The sequence below is a fragment of the Gossypium raimondii genome, chromosome 1 (assembly GCF_025698545.1).
Source record: "Gossypium raimondii isolate GPD5lz chromosome 1, ASM2569854v1, whole genome shotgun sequence".
In the NCBI taxonomy this organism is placed as follows: Eukaryota; Viridiplantae; Streptophyta; class Magnoliopsida; order Malvales; family Malvaceae; genus Gossypium; species Gossypium raimondii.
In genome coordinates this window covers 28,387,755-28,406,871 of record NC_068565.1, presented here as the reverse complement: position 1 = coordinate 28,406,871, position 19,117 = coordinate 28,387,755, and the positions used below count along the sequence as shown (strand labels likewise).

The following is a 19,117-nucleotide window of genomic DNA, read 5'->3' as shown; positions in this document are numbered from 1 at the left end:
ACGGGAAAAGTCCTACGAAAACTACAGACACTTGGATCTGAAACGAAAATAGAAAATGAACATTAGCATCAAAAGATCTATAAAGAATCACCCCAAAATAAGAAAGAATCATCCAAGAGTCAAAACACTTATTAATAGGGTTTCTTGGAAGCAAAGAAACAGAAATTTAACTCAGAAAGACTCCCAAAAATTGAATGTTTATTGACGCTAAAGAATGTTGCCAAAACAGATTCTTGAAGCTTGGAATGGCTGAAAACGCAACAAGAACATTCATGCCAAGTTAATCAACAATTCGGCACAAAATAAAAATAATTAAAGAAGAACAAACAGCAAGAAAGATAATTAAGTCCTAAGAAGCCTTGAACTCAAGAAAGATTTCACAACTCCCTTCAAACGGCTCGAATCTACCCTCCAATGTAAAAACACGGCAAGAAGAAGGTTGAAGATGGCTCCCATAATAAAAAAATTGTTAAAACTACTTCTAAAGAAAACTCAAGAGAAAATTCTTGGAGAAACTCAAAGAGGATTTTCACTCAACAAAAATCTGAATTTAATGTGATATTCAATGTAATCCTCTTAAGGGTGGCCGACCAAGCCATACATATAGGCCTTCCAACTACTTTCCTAGTCCTACTAGGAAAACTAAAAAAAGCCTAATTGTTGACTATCAAGGGAATTTCGTCCAAGGCCTTTAAATGGGCCTCTTGGACTGAATTTTTACATAGAAATTTATTCATAGGTCTAAAAATTAAAACTAAGTATTTAAAGAATTAAAATTTAACAAATTGGGCCACTTTGACAATTTGGCCTGATTTTCAACTAAGTTTAATTTAAACTTTTTGGTTGGGCTTGGAACATTTTATTGGGTCGTATCTTCAAGAACTTGGGCTTGTAATCCGTTCTCTCCCGAAATTGGTTCGTTGATGCGTGTAACTGAGATCCCATGCGCCTTAACTGCAAGATTCGGTTTCTTGGACCAAGATTTCCAATATTTGAAATCTTGATTTTCTTGATTCTTGAAATTGCTCAAAACAGCAAAATTGGACCAAGATTCAGTTTCTTGATTTTCTTGAAAACAAGAAAGTGAATCTTGATTTTCTTTTTCCTTTGTATATGCGTCTAAGTCTTTGCTAATGAAGTCTTGAATAGTTCCATTTAGTTTCATACGCATTTGCCTGGCCTTTGACCTTGTTATTGAGCCTTGTGGTAATTTGAGCCCATCACGTTCTTGAGCTTGAGTTGGGCCTTTGTGACTCGTACCATTGATATTTGTAGACATCAACATTGCAGGCCAAAAGAGGAGTGTCTTGTTGATATGGGAGCATCGTACTTATTCATATCAGAAAAAGCTGCGAGGAAACTTGGTCTCTCAATTAGGAAATCAAATAAAAAGATCAAGATGGTAAATTTCAAGGAGGCCTTAATTGTTGGAGTAACTCGAGGCTTGGAACTACAAATTGAAAAATGGAAGGGTAAGGAAGATTTTGAGCTAATCTAGTTAGTTGATTATGGTTTTGTACTTGGCTTAAACTTCCTTGGTAGGACTAAGGCAGATTTTTTCCATGGGTCGATCAAATTTATATTATTAATAGTTTGTTATCACGAATCATGTGTAGGTGAATTGAGATATGAAGGTTGAGACCAAGGTGTTGTCATCAATCTGACTAGTTGAGGATGTTTTGTATGACAGGAATATTGACTCGATAGAACGAAGTTCTACGAAAGGCCATTTGAAAATACTTGTAACAACCCATTTTCAGTAAAATCAAAACAATGGTTTCGAGACCACAAATTCGAGCCCGAAAGGAAAATTGTTTTAATATTTTTGCATGGTCTGCATTATGATAGGAAAGACATATGAAAATTTTGTTATGAAAATTTTATCGATTATATGTTTAATTTTATAAAAAGGACCAAATTGCATAAAATGCAAAGGTTGAATTCTAGTAGCTAGAGGGATTAAATAACTATGTAATTCAAAATTTAAGGTCCTTATAAGGCAAATAGACCATTAAGAGTAGTTAGTAGATATTTGAAATTCAATAACCTCTTCTCTTCTTTACTTTAATTCAATTTTTGAAATTTTCATAATTCATTGGGGGTTTTTGCAGAAGAAAGAGCTTTCTTACATTTGAAATTCAATAACATCTTCTCTTCGTTACTTTAATTCAGTTTTTTGATTAATTTCTCTCTTAATTCCATTGTTTTAATTAAGTTTTCTTTTTGGAAATTTCCAAAATTAATCAAGGCATCTTGCGCACCAAGTTATCCTATCAAGGTTCAATCTTTCGAGTTTGATTTATTTGGGTTTTGATTTGATCTCGGGCTTCTGCGTCAGGAATTGAACATTAAATTGACTTTGTACGTATTTCAAGAATTCTAAATAGACTATTTTATTTAAGCAATCTTGAAGAAACTAAAGAATAAAGTTGAAGGCCTCTTTGAGAAAAACCTCATTCGTGATAGTCTAAGCCTATGTAGTTCTAGTGCTTCTTGTGCCAAAGAAAGATGGTTCGTGGGTAATGTTTATTGGATTGTCATGTGGTCAACAAGATTATGGTAAAGTATAAACATCTAATTCCTAAGTTATATGTCATGCTTGATGAGTTAAATAGTGCACACATTTTCTCAAAACTTTGACTTAAAAAGCGGTTTCCATCAAATAAGAATATGGAAACTAGCTTTTAAAACTAAATATGAACTTTAGGAGTGGTTAGAAATGCCATTTTGTTTCATTAATGCTTCTAGAAATTTCATGAGATTAATGAATCATATACTTATACCCTTTTTAGGTAAATTTCTTGTTTGATAACATACTAATTCATAATATTGAACATATAAAATTAGTATTAAATGTGTTAATACATGAACAAAATTTTTCTAATATTGATAAGTGCCTTTTTTATGGATAAGCCTGCCTTTTAAGTTTTATGATAAATTCTTCACGACTTCAATTGGATGAGAAAAATGTAAAAGCTTCGAAAAATGGCCTACTCTTAAACCATTTTTGTAACGGCCCGATTTTTAATGATACCGGAAAATACAATTTCAGAACTCTATTTCCGTAAATTAAGTCTAAATATTTAATATGAATATTTATGAGGATAATATAAAAATATATTAAAGATTGGTCCAAAATTTTTGTCAAAATAATAGTTAATTAAGGCCGAAGGGCTAAATTGTAAAAGTTCAATCGCTATAGGTTTTTAATTGGTCAAAGGTTTAGGGACCTAAATAGAAATTAACAAAAGGCCGAAATTAGGAATTAGACCATGCATATTTGAGAATTAGTGGACGTGAGTTTCAAATATTATTAAGAATAAATAATAGTTAAATTAAAGTTAATTAAACCAAGTTAAGTTAATTAAAGTAAATTACCTAAGACTAATTAAAGTATAAAAAAGTTGAGATAGTGGAAAATTCTACTATCTTCATCAACAAATCACCGTCCACCATTAATGGAAACAAAGAAAAACCCTCCCAAGCTTTGTAGCATTTGACCACAGAAAAACTAAGGTAATTAGGTCCTTTTTCATGAAATTTTTATAGATTTATGGTAATGGAATTTGATTTAGCTAGCCCATGTACCAATTTGTAAAACTGTTAAAGTTTTAGAAAGCTATCATTGTTGATTTCTTGGAGAATTAAGCTTGAAATTGATAGATGTTAAGCTTATAATTTGAAACTAAATTGTAAAATTAATTTGGCTTATTATTAACTTTGTTACATTAAAGACTAGACTGATTGAATGTGAAACTTGTCATGAAATTATGTTAGAAATAGGATGTATAAGGCCCTAATGAGAATACATGAAATCAATTTTAATCCAAAGCTAGGAATAAAAAGTTATGCTTATCTCGAGTTCAATGACAAAATTGAATAAAATATAAAATTTGGGAGAAATTAAAACTAAATTTTTATAAGATCATGCATATCATAACATAGTATGAAAATATTTGGTATTAATTGATGACATAAAATAACTGTATAGATCAAGAATTGGATCAAAGTGAAGTTAATCGGGAAAAATTAAAATTACAATTAATCCTCAAGTATCCTCTGCTCACATTTTGAATGATAAGTTCATGTGGAACATACTATCTTGTTTTATATTATGTGTGAATTGTACTTCATTTCATCTATATGTTTAGCTATAAGTAGAATTTAGTGAATTTGACATGTTTAGCTTAAAATGGACTGAATTAAAAAGTCATGTGAATATTGGCTATTATGAAATAGTACAGGGTGAAAAATATAAAACTTGATTGATTACAGAACTTGTAAATGAAATATGTAATTGTGTACTGGGATTGGTAATGACATATGCGAAAACGATGCCTGTGTGAACTTAGTGAAATGTTAGGATATGTATTACATGCCATTAGTGTTATATGCGCGCTTGATCATAGATTTTATACATCATAGGTTTAGCCTAGACGGGTAACCCTGTTATAATGTCTGCTTGTGCGAACAACCCTGATATTTTATCAACTTGTGTGAGCAACTTACTCTTGTGTGTCCAAGTCTTTTTTACAATAGTTGTATCGCGCGATATTCAATTGAATGGAAATGGAAACTTAAATTCGAATTGGTAATGAGATAGTATATATGTTGATATTTGATAAGTGATTGGCATGTGATTCCATTAATGTATTAATATTACTCATGATATGGAAACATGACTGACACACTTGATTGGTAATGTTGCTATGTGACTAGTTATGTCATTATGTGCTAAGGATAGTCATGTTGAATGTCAAAATTATTAGTTTAATTATGATTAAAATGATCAAGATATGTGTAGTGATTATATTTGAACTTACTAAGAATTCTTAATACTTACTCTAATTGTTTTCTTTCCTTGTAGATTCTTACCTTGCGAAACTTATCGAGTCGGATTAGCGAGGAGCGCACACTATCCAAAGATGATAATTATATGTTTAATTTGAGTCTAGGCTATGTGACATGTACATAAGGGCTCTTAGTGTGCAAATGGTCATTTTGGAGTTGATAGTCTTATGTTAATTGTGGTGATGATTGATTTTGAATATTCTATTCGGTATAAACCTTAGTGGTACATATTTTGGTTAAGTTTGATACTATGTGGATGATTATTTTACACTAAGCATGAATTTCTTAAGCACCTAAGAGGGCAAGGTAAGTTGAACAAGCAACACGCGAAATGAGTCGAATTCATTAAATCTTTTCCTTATGCAATATGATACAAGAAAGGTAAGGATAATATAGTGGTTGATGCATTATCAATGAGCTACACTTAGTACTTTGAATGCTAAATTTTTAAGATTTGAGTATAACAAAGATTTGTATGAAACTCATTTTGCTTTTTCAAGCATTTATAAGGCATGTGAACATGATGCATTCAATAAATTTTAGAAGCATAAGGGGTATCTTTTTCGAAATAATAGACTTTACTTACAAAGTTGTTCTATACGAGAATTGTTAGTTAGGGAAGTCCATAGTAATGGGTTTGTGGGACATTTGGTGTTACTAAGACTTATGACATTTTACATGAATATTTTTTTTGGCCTAATATGCGAAAAATTGTTGAAAAAAATTGATCTATTTGTATCACTTGTAAACAAGCTAAGGCTTCCTTTAGATTCAAACGTATGTGATGGAATCCACCTAAATTTCACCTTCATTTTTTCTAATCTCACCATAGCATCAATTTGGAGGCTGTTTGGCACTCCTCTAGTGAAAAAAAGCCAACTTTACACACCCCAATTTTCAATAAGAGCACAATACCTCTAGTGGAGTCATCGCCAATCCAGTGGAAGATGTGATTTCTATTTTACCCCTTCCTCTCTTTTTCTCCTGAATTACTATTATTTTTTATCAATTTTATTATAAATATAATATTAATTATTATTTAATATTAAAAAATTAATATATTTTTTAGTATTATATAATTTAAATAATTTTAATATGAATATAATTTTAATAACTTTTAACTATTATTTAATTTTATTATTTAATATAGATATGATTTAATAAATTTTTATTATGTCCTTAAATATCATTTTCAATTTTCATCTCACCACTACGATTGTGTTAAGATTCAAACACATATATCACTATTGATTTTAATTTCACTGTAACAAATACTTAATGTCATTACTACAATAATTTATTTCAATGACATTGTTATTCTTAATCTCACTCAAACCAATCCCACCACCCATCCAAAAGGAGTCTAAGTCCATTGTGATGCCTCGTGGTTTGTAACTCTTCTTCTTGTTCTTAATTCATCTTGAATTGACATTTCGATAAATTTTGTGTTAGGTTTGCCAAGGACTAAGTGAGAATTGATAGCATATTTGTGGTTATGGATCAACTTTCCAAAATGGCACACTTCATTCCATGATATAAAGTTGATGATGCAACCCATGTTGCCATTTGTTTTTCTGCGAAGTTGTGAGATTACATGTAATCCCGAAGGCTATCATTTTAGATAGAGATGTGAAGTTTCTTAATCACTTCTGGAAAATGTTTTAGGATAAGTTAGGTAATAAATTACTTTACTATTTGTCACATTCTCAAACATATGGTTAGAATAAGGTAGTTAACCAAGTTTTGGGATCACTTCTTAGAGCCATAGTGGCTAAAATTATCAATTCATTGAAGAATGATTACTATTTGTTGAATTTTCTTATAATCACTCTAATCCTTCTTCCACTAGTTTTAGTACTATTGAATTTGTATATGGATTTACCACACTTATTGTTTTAAATTTAACCCATTTACCTTCACATGAAATTGTTTAGGTGAAAGAAAAGTTTAATTGGTGAAAGTGATTGATGAGAAGCCTTGAAAGACTAGAAAAAGGAACAAGTCCAAGCAAGTTTTGTGCAAGTCCTAAGACTGGGTATGGGTGTATATGAGAAAGAAAAAGTTTCCTTCCAAAAGAAAAAACCAACTTGAAGCCAAAGAAAGTGGACCTCTACAAATACTTGAGAAGATTATTGACAATGTTTATTGCATTGATCAACCAGGTCAATATGGTGTTAGCTACACTCTTAATGTTCTAATCTCACTCCTTTTGAATTTGATGCAAGTTTGGATTCAATTACACCTCCATTTTAAGTGGGGAATAGTAGGAACTCAATTGGCTAAGGAAGTTAAAGTGATGAGACTCAAGGGTTTGTTTTTCCTAATGATCCAAAGAGTAAGGCATGACAAATGAAGAATGTCCAAGATTGTTGGAACATTTTCAAATATTTATAGTGTTCGATAACTATAAACGAATAGGTGTAATTAATGAAAAGATAAATCTTTTGGTCATTGGTCAAAAGTTATATTATTTGATTTTTGAAAAAGAATTATAACTATTCAAATAATATTATTTGAATTGTTATAATATTAAATGAATAATTATACGTTTTTTTAAAGACATTATTATTCAGAAAGACACTTGTTGAAAGATGTCTTTATGAAGAGATATGAAAATTCCTATAAATAGGAATGAGATTTCATTTGGAAATCACACCAACAAGTTCTAAAAGTTCTTTCTATCCTTCCTCATTTTCTAATATTATTAGATTGTTCTATAAAGAGTTACTACAAAAATTCTTTGTCGAAATTGAGTTTCTTGTTATTCATTGCTCAATGCTTAGTGGACTATTCCCGTCAGTGCAAAACGTAAATAGTCATTGGCTTCATTTTTATCCTCGATTTTAATTTGCTTGAAACTCTTTTGCACACCGAAAATAGGTGGGGGCGAATATAACCTTAACGATAATGGCTTGATACACGCCTTGGAGTCTTGTCATAATTTTTCATTTTCTATTCAAGTTCTGTTCGTGTGTTCGAGGTTTTCCTCACTAGAGATTTGTACTAACAATTTTAAGTTATATTATTCATGATGACTACCACAACATATGAAAACGGAACACTAAGGGAGTTGGCTTCCAACTTTGTCAAACTTGATTGTTTTGATGGTGGCAATTTCTGACGATAGTAGAAAAAGATGCACATCTTATTAACAACTTTGAACATTGCCTATGTTTTTGATACACCAATACGGAAGAGAATGAAAATGAATCTGATGCTGCAACCGAGAAAGGAAAAAATGGAACAATGCTGATTACATATGCATAGGTCACATATTGAATGGTTTATTCGATGGTTTGTTTGACACCTACCAAAGTGAGGTTACCGCCAATGAATTATGGGACAAATGGGAGACAAGATACATCACCAAAGATGCAACAAGTAAGAAATTTCTTGTCAGTCATTTCAATAGTTATCAAATGGTTGACGGTCGTTCTGTTATAGAACAATTTCGTGATATTGAAAAAATGTTGAATCAATTTAAGTAATATGATATGAAAATGGATGAAATGATTGTTGTATCCTCCATAATAGACAAACTTCATCCATCTTGGAAAAACTTGAAAAGAAGTATAAAACATAAGAAGGAGGAAATATCTCTTTGAGACTTTGGCAAATCATCTTCATATTGAAGAAAAATATCGAAAGCAAGATTGGAACTGAAATTTTAAAAATGCCAAATTGCATGTTATGGAGGAAGTACAGACTACTAAACCATTCAAGAGAAAGTTCAAACAGACTGATAGAGCACCTAAGTTCCAAAAGAAGCAAAAGGGCTCATGCTATCATTGTGGTAAGCCGAGACATTTCAAGAATAAATTTTGACTTTTAAAGAAGAAATCATTTTCTAAGGCTGATAATAACGAAAAGTTCATTACAATGATATCTGAAATTAATATGGCACAAAATGATAATGCATGGTGGATTGATACTGGAGCAACCAAACATGTGTACAAAGACAAAACATGTTCACAAAATTCACACAATGTGAAAATGACAATGTCTTGTACATGGGAAATTATTCTGCTGCAACAATCAAAGGCAAAGGGTCTGTTTAACTACAATTCACTTCTAGAAAGGTTTTAACATTGGATGATGTACTTATGTACTAGAAGTTAGAAAGAATTTAGTATCTGGAAGTTAGTTGAATAAGTTTGGTTTCAAACTTGTTTTTGAGGCAAATAATTTTATTTTGTCTAAGGGAGGAATTTTTGTAGGAAAATGATATATGCATGAGAGTATGTTCAAACTCAATATTATTAATAAGAATAAAAAATACTATTTCTACTTATATGATTGAATCTTCTTGTTTATGGCCTTATAGATTAGGTCATTTGAATTATAGAAAATTTAATAACATGCATAAGTTAGATTTAATTCCTATTTTTAATAATAATATTGAAAAATGCAATACATATATGTTGACTAAAATTACAAGAAACCATTTCCCTAAGGTTAAAAGGAAAACAAAGATGTTTGATTTTGATACATAGTGATTTATGTGACATACATAATACTCCTACATTAGGTGGAAAGAAATATTTTGTTACTTTTATTAATAATTGTTCTAGATGTTGTGATGTATATTTATTGCATTCAAAAGATGAAGCACTTGATAAATTTAAATTTTATAAATCTGAAGTTGAACTTAAGTGTGAATCATTTATCAAGTGCTTAAGATCGGATAAACGTGGAGAATACTATAATCCAAGTTATTTTGAATCCATTGGATTATCCATCAAGTTTCAGCCCCTTACACACCACAACAAAATCTAGCTAAAAGAAAAAAATAGAGTCTTGACTAAAATGGTAAATTCAATATTATCATATTGTGGTCTTGAACAAGGTTTTTGGGGAGAAGCTGTTCTAGCAGCTTGTCATATATTGAATAGAGTTCCTAATAAAGAAACTAAAATAATCCCTTATAAAAAATGGAAGAAAAGAAAGCCAAACCTTAATTATTTGAAGGTTTGGAGCTGTAGAGCTATTGTTAAAGTTCCAACACCTAAACGTAAAAAGTTAGGTGAAAGAGGAATTGAATGCATATTTATAGGATATGCTCATAATAGCAAGACATATAGGTTCGTGGTAATTGAACCAAATGATTTTATTTCAATTAATACTGTTATTGAATCAAGCGATGTTATTTTTGATGAAAATAGATTTAATTCTATTTTAAGACAATTACAGCCACAACAATTGATTCATCCTTCAAATGAGAATGAGATTCCATTGGAAAAAGTTGATAATAATAATGAATCTTGTCAAGAATTAAGAAAAAGTAAAAGGATTAAAAGAGTCAAAATTTTAGACCAGATTTTATTATGATTCTTGTAGATGGAAAATGTGAAAGTATATGCAATAAGATAGCTTATTATTATAATGCGAAATCTGATCCTATTACATTTGAAAAGGAAATGAAATCTCAAGACTCTGCTTTTTAGAAAGATGCAATAAGTGATAAGATGGATTCAATAATGGAAAACCAAATTTGGGTTTTAGTTGATCTTCCACTGGGTTCCGAACCAATAGGTTGTAAATGGATCTTCAAAAGGAAAATGAAGGTCGATGGAACCATTGATAAATTTAAAGCAAGGTCGGTAGCCAAAGATTTTACACAAAAATAATGTATTGATTACTTTGATACCTATGCTCCAGTAGCAAGAATTGCTACAATTAGACTCTTAATATTACTTACCTCAATATATAATTTGGTTGTTCACCAAATGGATGTTAAAATTGCATTTTTAAATGGTGAATTGGAAGAGGAAGTGTACATGGAACAACTGGAAAGGTTTATTGTTCCAGGACAGGAGCATAAGGTATGTAAGCTTGTTAAATCTCTATATGGGTTTAAACAAGCACCAAAGCAATGGCACTAAAAGTTTGACAAGGTTATTTTAGCTAATGACTATAAAATAAATGAATCAGATAAGTGCATTTATAGAAAATTTGAAAATGGAAAAGGTGTCATAATTTGCTTATATATAGATGACATGCTCATTTTTGGCACGAATTTGGAACAAATAGAAAACACAAAGAAATTCTTGTCAAACAACTTTGCTATGAAGGATATGGGTGTAGCAGATGTTATTCTTGGGATTAAAATAACCCGAGAGGAAAGCACTATAGCTTTATCACAATCACATTATATTGAAAATGTGCTCAAAAAGTTTGATCTTTTCAATTGTGTACTAGCATCTACACCCATGGATCCTCAAATAAAATTAGTATCTAATGCTAGTAGGAAAATTGATTAATTGAAATATGCAAGTCTAATTGGTTGTCTTATGTACATAATGACTTGTGCAAGACCAGATATTGCATATGTTAATGGAAAATTGAGTAGGTATACAAGTAATCCAAGTAGTTTGCATTGGCAAGCTTTAAATAAAGTACTTAGGTACTTAAAGAAAACTATTAACTATGGATTGTGTTGTAATAGATATCCTTCAGTTTTAGAAGGGTATTTGGATGCTAGTTGGATTACAAGTTTGGAAGATCATGCATTTAGTAGTGGATGAATCTTTATTCTTGGTGGAGGAGCCATTTCTTGGGGTTCTAAGAAACAAATATGTATTACTGTTCCACCATGGTAGCAGAATTTATTGCATTAACCGCTGCATCTAAAGAAGTAGAATTGTTAAGAATTTTGCTTTATGATTTACCTTTATGGATAAAGCTAATTTCACCTTTTTTTTTCGTTGTGATAGTGAGGCTACTCTAGCAAAGGCATATAGCCAAGTATATAATGGAAAGTCTAGATGCATTGGATTAAGACATAGCTATGTCCAACAATTAATCTCTGATGGAGTGATCACCATTAATTATGTGAGATCAAGTTAAAATTTGGCAGATCCTTTGACAAAAAGTCTTGCTAGAGATGCAGTAAAAAATACCTAAAAAAGGATGAGACTCAAGCCCATTAATTAGAGTCACCCATTATGGAAACTTGACTCAACGCTTGGTATAACATCAAGACTTGAGTTTAATGAAACAAAGTACATCATTAGTATGTGACTGTTAGCACTATAAATAAATTCATCCTAAGATTAAAGTGCTAGTTACCCGTAATGATAAGGGAAGGATGAGTAATGTACTCTTAATGGACCCATAAATAAATATGTTAGAGTGTTATAACTACAAGAACACTCTTGATGTGATCTACTTAAGTGAGTGGAAGTGTGGCCGCTTTTAGGAGCTCAAGGGCTTGGCTCTGACAGCACTCATCAAAAGAGGACACAGACACATGGCCATAATAATTTCCCTAGATACTATTAGTGACCGATGTTGAAATCATTGTGTGAGATGTGTTCAATTAATAAATGGAATAGTTGGTTCAAAGCTTAGTTTTCCATACAATTTCAATTAACTTTAACATATTTTCACTAAGTGAAGGTTCAATAGTAAGACACATTCATTTATGCCAATCGATTTCCAAGAATATTAAAGTCTAAAATATTTTGAAAATGGGGAGATTGTTGAAACATTTTCAAATATTTATAGTGTTCCAATAACTATAAATGAGTAATCAAAAGATAAATCTTTTGGTCATTGGTCAAAAGTTATATCATTTGATTTTTGAAAAGAATTCTAACTATTCAAACAATATTATTTGAATAGCTATAATATTAAATAAATAATTATGTTTTTTAAAGACATTATAATTAAGAAAGACACTTTCTATGAAGAAATATGAAAATTCCTATAAATAGGAATGAGATTTCATTTGGAAATCACACCAAGAAACTCTTTTGTATGCCAAATATAGGTAGGATGAATATAACCTTAAAGATATTGGCTTGATACACGCCTTAGAGACTTATCCTATTTCTTCATTTTCTATTTGAGTTCCGTTCATGTGTTCAAGATTTTCCTTACCAAAGATTTATACTAACAAAAATTTCATTTCTAGCCATATTAAGTTGGCTTATTACATTTGTAATGTTAAAAAGTGCAAGGATGAAGTTCGTCGAAATCATTTTGAAGTTGTGAACAAGCTTCCATTTTAGAAAACTTCCATTCCTAAAAACTTTCTATTTTTTGAAAACTTATTATTTTTAGTAATTTTTCATTTTTGGAAACTTTAATTTTTAGAAAACTTTCATTTTTCGTCATTTTCTATTTCTTTTAAAGTTAACCATTTAGGAAACGTTCCATTTTGGTGCAAAATCCCATTCCTATATTTTAAGAATTTCCTTTCTGAACAATCCTAAAACTTTTATGGATAAACATTTAGCTGGTAAAAGATGACATAGCAATATCTAACAACATTTCAAGTCAAATTCAGAATCAAGGAAGTTGTCGTTTTTGCAATTTTAGTGAGAGTGCAACTCTTCACTCATTTTTATTTCTTTCTATTTTAAATTTCTTGAACTAAAATTATTAGTTTTTAGGACAATGAGAAGCTATTTATTTAATTTTCCAATTGGGTCATGATAGATGTTGTACTTAGTTTTAATGGTGTGTTTTGGGGTTTGGTAAGTTCATTACAAGGCGACACTCATGTTGGTTGCTTTCACTTATTTTGGACTAATTTTATTTGTTAATTTTGTAGGCCATTCAAGGGAACTACCTATGAAGATTTGGACGTTCAAGCAGCTCACATCCCATGCAAATTAGGCCTTCACAAGTCCAATAGGTGGCCGGCCATATGAAGCTTGCTTGGGGGTTTAGTCTTGAAGAGTTATGGTTGAAATAAATCAAAGGAGGATAATTGATGCGAAGCACTTGCATAGTCAGCCATAAGATTGAGATTAAATTCTTATTTTATATGTAATATTTACATTAATGCTTTAATTCTATTGGCTAGAACACAAAGTTTTTAGTGGTTAGAGAGTGCTTTTTTTACATGTTTGTTAGATATTAATTAGGCGATATTATTTACATTAAACTCTTTGTAATTTGACACGTTGGCTGCCCCTCATTCAATAAAGTGATGTTTTTCTTCCATTTGCGTGAAGCATTTGGTAGAATTGAGTGATTAAATTCTTAATTATTTTGGAGTTTTGCTTGCTTTCATCCATTCCAAAGAGATGTAAACTCTTCAAGTCTCCAAGTCCAATTATTGATGTTTTTGGATACGAGTTATCTTAGGGTTATATAAGGCTACTTTTTTTTCCTATTCCTTATTTTTCTTTGAACTTCTTTATACTTATTTGTTTAATTCAAATCTTGCTTCTTTTTTATTTTTATTTTTATCTTCAATCCATCACACTTGTAGTCTAAAACATATTCAGTAGCTCTATTTAAAGGTGTTCATGAGTTAAGTTGAGTTTGATCATGATATTAACATACATTATGGTTGCTCAAGCCCAATTTGGCTTGAAATATGAGTTTAAAATTTTACCTAAATCATCCATATTTATAAATAGCTAACTCAATCCCATTTTAGATCCACTTGTTTTATTTTTTTAAAAAATTATATAATTTTAATTTCATATTTAATATTTTTAAGGAATATTTAATAATTATATATATTTTTATGAAAATTTTATATATAGTCATCTTAACATTTTTAATAATTACATTATAGTAGTATATAATACTATTATAAATTTAATTTTTAATAATTTTTATAGTAATATTTTATATTATGTTGTTTTTATATATCATGTAATTTATTATACATAAACACAACATAATATAAAATATTACAATTGAAAAATCTCGATCGAGTGGAGCTTGGATTTTGAATGTTCAAGCTCAAGTTTAGCCCATATTTTAAATGAGTCTAATTTGTTTGCTGAAACCCAAATTTTGAGAACTATTACTTTTGTCCTAACCCTCCCAAATTTCAAACGGGTTTTTAGACTAGACAAACAACTCGACTTATGGACAAGTGTAGCCCTAATTACTACTTGTTTGTTGTCTAACTTGGTGTTTCTTATTCTATCTAGATCTGAATTCAAATCAATTTATCCTAATTAGAAATTATTCAAGTCTCATCAATTACCGTAATCAAAATTTAGTAAATGATAAGCAAAGTGAATGGGTGAATCATAAATGCAAGAGTTAATGATCCTATTGTATGTTGATAGAGGGAAAAAGTAAAGAGATCTATTTTATTTCTTGCCACATTTGTTTTGCAGTTATGCCTGGTGAGTCCCCGGATATAAAAAAGCAGGGGCACTCTGAAATCTGAACACCTTCACTCTCCTGTGCTGCAATTGCAAAAGTGAGAGGAGGTTGTGTATCTGCAGTCTTGTTCTAGTAAATACATGATGTTACTTAACAAACTTAAAGTCAGCAACACAAAGCTATTCAAATAATCAAACCAAGTTGAAAATTTTTTTTATCACTGATGACCTTATGATGCGACCCAGCCTACGAACCTAGCTAACACCAAACGAGATCCCCTCGAGCTTCCCATTGGACCAATTACTTGAGCTTGAGCTAAGAGCTTGGGAGAAAGCTACAAAGGAGCTGGACGAACCAACAAGATGCATCTTCAACTTGCTGGAAGCTGAATTCAAATCAGCTAGCTCACTTAGCTAGCTAGACTTTGGACGTCTTATTTATTTCTACTCATTTAATTATATTTAAGTTTGCTACAGCTTAATTACATCTATTAAATGTGTTTTAGTTTATTAAATATTTATTTGTGTAATTTTTTATTTAAAGATTGTTTTTAATTTGTCTTAACATGAATTAAAGCATTTGGCTGGAAAAATACATGCACAATCCTGATTCATTGAAGCACATTCAATATGGTGCATGTACCTGAAGATGCATGAACGTTGGAGCTGATTATTAGCTGATCATACATGTATCTTCCAAGTTCATCAAAGTTAGTTAATGTGGAAATATGTATTCGACTATGCATGTACGGAGGACACTCTTTCTTCAGCTGAATATACATGCATCTAGCCGATACATTGTAGCTCATTAATGAAGAATTCATGCACCTAATTGTGTATGTACCTTGAGCTACTAGGTGCATTTCCCAGTCGGATCATTCATGTACTCTTTCCAAAGATTATGAGCTGATCAGCTACCTTTTCAAATGATCATTTGTTTCTTGCTGTTCATATTTACAAAACCGAGTGTTCACACATTGAAGACCATTCGGTTGCAAGCAAGCACATTCATCAGCTACTTTTCATTCAGTGCACCTCTTAGATATTACTTCCATTCAACGAATCCAGCTCCATTCAACTCACTCATCAGCACCATGAACCAAGGCTATTTCGGCATCTTACTTAGTTAAATTCATTGGATTATTCTACCTGGAAATTAAATCACTTTAGCACATGTACCTACAATTAAATCATGTCCATTTAGCTGGTTGTATATTAGCTTATAAATAGCCCAATTGTAAACCTTTTGAAGGTTAACTAAGAACTTTTGACATATATGAATTATAACTTTGTGAGTTATTCACTCTTATATTTCTTTAAGATTCAACTTGACTTATCTAGTTAAACTAGTGGCGTCATCCTTGTTTCTTTTTCGAACTTACCACTCATCCGAGTGTGGCGTTCAAACTTATATCGTTGGTTCCTATCTTGCTAGATAGTGGGTCACGATCCTATCCAGCTATCCATCTTTTCACCTTGAAACTTGTAAGATTTGGGTCCTTAATTGCTATTGAGGGTTTTTTCTTGTTTTGAGTAAGAAAGCTCTTTCTTCTGGAAAGTATCCCCAATGATACTAAAAAAAAAAGATTAAATTGTGAGTAAAACAAAATTTAAACACATAAATATAACAAGTAAGAATACTAATAAAATACAATTTTTATCATGACGTTACCATCAATCTATAGTCGGTGTCTAGTTAACTTGTAAAATAAAGTGTGCATAATAAAACTAAAATGTAAAAAAAATATTCAAAATAAAGCTATAGTTGAGTGGTAAATTTAAAATTTTACTAATGTAATTGACTTGGGGTTCAAATCTCACCATATATATATATTTATTGGTCTTTTAAATAAAAAACTAAAGCACCTTTGAATAATACAACTTATTTTATTTAAAATACGATATTTCTATAATTTCTAAACACTAATTCAGTTAGGGACTTAAATAATAGTAAGTATAGATATACAATTGATGGAGATAATACAATGTGTATAAGACAACAAAATTGTGAAAAGTAAAATAAAACTTTGGTTTAATGATAAATGGTTTAATGATAATTTTTTTATTTTTTAAATAAAAGACTAAAATACCCTCAAATAATATAAATTTTTAATTACAAAGGATATTTTCATAAGTTCTCTAACCAAGTTAATGTCCGATTGACTCGTGACACTAACTCAATTAGAGACTTAAATACACGTATGGATATAATAAACTAAAACAAAATGTAAATAATATATTAAAATCAAACTTTGATTTAGTAGTAAAATTAATATTTTATTGATGTAAATAGTATGGGTTCAAATTTAATCACATCCAAAAATTTTATTTAAAAAAAATAAAATACTAAAATATCCTCGAACAATATAATTTTTGTTTAATTACGAAACGTAACACCCTATACCTGGCCCGGTTGCCAAGCCCAAACATCAGGATGCTTGTAACGCATGGTTTGTGCAAGTGTACATAGTCGTTATCAAGTAATAAGTAAGTAAAAGAGTTATCGTCTCCACGTAAAATGTGTATGTTAATCAATTAATTGTAAAATTAAAGTTAAGAATTTGTAAAAAAAAAACACAATAATTTTTGAGTGGTGTGATATAAAAAATAAATAACTAATGCAAAATATTCCTTAATGCAAGTTAATCTAAGTATGATGAATGAATAAAATGGATGAGATAGACTTAGCAGTAGAATTCACAAGATTTCAACAATAGTAACATGAATAGGCTAGGATAATCACATCAATTAACTTAGTTCATTCTCATCATGCTAATAATGTTCTGGAGAAATATTCCCTGACAACTCGATCTTTCATATGCATGAAGCCAATATTAAGTCCTTTCGAAATATTTTACTAAGAAAAACATGCATATTACTGATCATATTTAACTAAAGATTTCTTAGAATTCATGTGAAGTAACAGGGACTGGGTCGGTTTGAAACAATTTAATCACATAAACCTAAAAGCTATGCAAGGTAATAGAGCTTGTTCAAGTTATTATGAACCTTAATTTATTTTGGGTCGGATATAAATTAAGCATGCACTTTTCAATTATTGTGTCTATTAGCCACCATCTGGGTCAGATTAAAGAACTAATTATAATGCATTCAATAACATATTAATGAATGAAATACATGCATGGTTTTAATTGAAAACATGATCGATAGAGGCATAGAACATCATAACATGATTTAAATAAACTTTATTGAATTGATGCAATCATCCTAGCTAAATAGAATTAAGCTACCATTGATGAAAAACAACAAAACAATTTGCAAACATATTGAATAATTAAGAAGGAGCAAAAAGGAAGAAGAAACTCTTTGGTAATTATGGTGACTAATCGTGGAGGCTTCCTTCAATTTTCACAGCTGCTCTTTCACAAACTACTCATCAAGGTTGCCAGCCAAGAGAGTAATTTCTCAAGGATTTTTTGGCTAAGGGAAATATGAATGTTTATGCATGGAAAAAAAGAAAGTAAATGGGAAAATGAAATGAGAGTGAAGGATGAATGATGCTTGAGAAGTAAGGAATGATTAAGGGATGATTGTTGAGGGGTGTAGAGGATAGTATTTATAGTGGATGGGCTAGTATGTCTGCTAAAAATAGCTTAAAATCCCTTAGGTTTCTCACTCCCATGGCCAACTATAATTTGTGGAGATAGGGGGTTATTTAGTTTCTTGATTCATGCATGAAATCATGCTTGAATCAAGCAAGGTGGTGGACGGTTTTAAGGGTAAAGTTTGTGTGCTGATTTTTGATTTATTTGCAATTGCAAGGATCTCCAATAAATCTCCCAAAAGTGAATTTTGAGCTGCCCAAATGCCCTTGCTGAATTGGGCTTCATTCTCTCTTATTTGGATGGGTTGATGACCCAAATGCTTGCTAGACTTGTTAATCAATTATACCAACTTCAATTGGATCAAATTAATTTCTTCATAACCCAATTTTCCTTACCTTTTCCGTCCATGTATAGTGAATTTGGCTCATGTCCATGTAGCTTTAATACATAAGATATGCATAAGTCTTTGGTCCAATTACAACAAATAAATCAAGATTAGTATGTATCATAAAATAATTAAATTATACATAAATTTAATGCAAAATAGCACAAAACTACATTCTTTATTAAATCATGCCCATTATCTTAATATGAACAAAATTCACCCAATTAATTATTAAA

At 30.5% G+C, this 19,117-nt stretch overlaps 1 pseudogene; it reads right to left on the bottom strand.

Moving 5' to 3' along the window:
• The window catches only part of LOC105786949 (uncharacterized), a 48,487-nt pseudogene extending 33,188 nt beyond the window's left edge, over nucleotides 1-15,299 (bottom strand).
• Between the last annotated feature and the right edge of the window lie 3,818 nt (nucleotides 15,300-19,117).